Below are 1,143 nucleotides of genomic sequence, written 5' to 3' on the forward strand. Positions count from 1 at the left end.
TATATATATATATATATATATATATGTATATATGTATGTATGTATACATATAGATGTAGGTATGTACATATATGTATGGATATATGAATATTTCTATATATTTATACTATATATATATTTATATATATACACGCGTATACGCGCGTATATAGGTAGAGCTCACGATATAAAGATATATAGACGTACGGATATAAAATATAGATAGATTGATAGAAACAGATCTAGGTTATATAGACGCGTTTACGTATGTAGTGTGTAGTGTGCGCGTGTGTGTACATTTATAAAGGAACTGAAACAGATAATTGCGACGAAGAAGGAAGGACAAATACAGAGGAGGAGTAGATAGAGTAGAAGACAGAATTTAAGGAGGAGGGAAGCTGAGGTTTTCAAGGTGGGGTTTCTGCAAGGACTGTGTCACCCACCTCTATATCAGTTCTGCTTCCAACATGGAGGTGTGGACGGAGGAAGCGGAGAGGGAGGAGACAACTGAAGCAAATAAAGTAGTGATGGGAGGAGGGAGGGAGGGGGAAAAAAGAATAGTGTGAGAGGTGTAGCGAGAGGCAGAGGAAGTGATAAATAATGAATGACTGAATGAATGAATGGACGACCGGCCGGTTACTATCGGCTCTTGTGTGATTGTTCCTGATTGCGTGTGGCTGTATATGTATGTGTGTCTGTTCGTGACTGTGTGTGTGTGAGTGAGTTGAATCATGTGTGTGTCTGTACTATACGAGTGCGTGGCTTTTGCAAGGTATGTTTGTATGTAATATATTTTGATCGGTCGGGACTGAATGAAATTTAATAGAAAGAAACATGTGCGTATATGTATGTGTGTGTGTATGTATGTATGTATGTATGTATCTATCTATCTATCTATCTGTCTGTCTGTCTGTCTAACTATATACACACATATATACGTAAATATATGTAAGTATATATATTTATATATATATGTATATATATACATACACATACATACATATATATATATATACATATATACAACGAGCTTCTTTCAGTTTCCGTCTACCAAATCCACTCACAAGGCTTTGGTCGGCCCGAGGCTATAGTAGAAGACACTTGCCCAAGGTGCCACGCAGTGGGACTGAACCCGAGACCAGGTGGCTGGTAAGCAAGCTACTT

The sequence above is a fragment of the Octopus bimaculoides genome, chromosome 15 (genome assembly GCF_001194135.2).
Source record: "Octopus bimaculoides isolate UCB-OBI-ISO-001 chromosome 15, ASM119413v2, whole genome shotgun sequence".
NCBI lineage: Eukaryota > Metazoa > Mollusca > Cephalopoda > Octopoda > Octopodidae > Octopus > Octopus bimaculoides.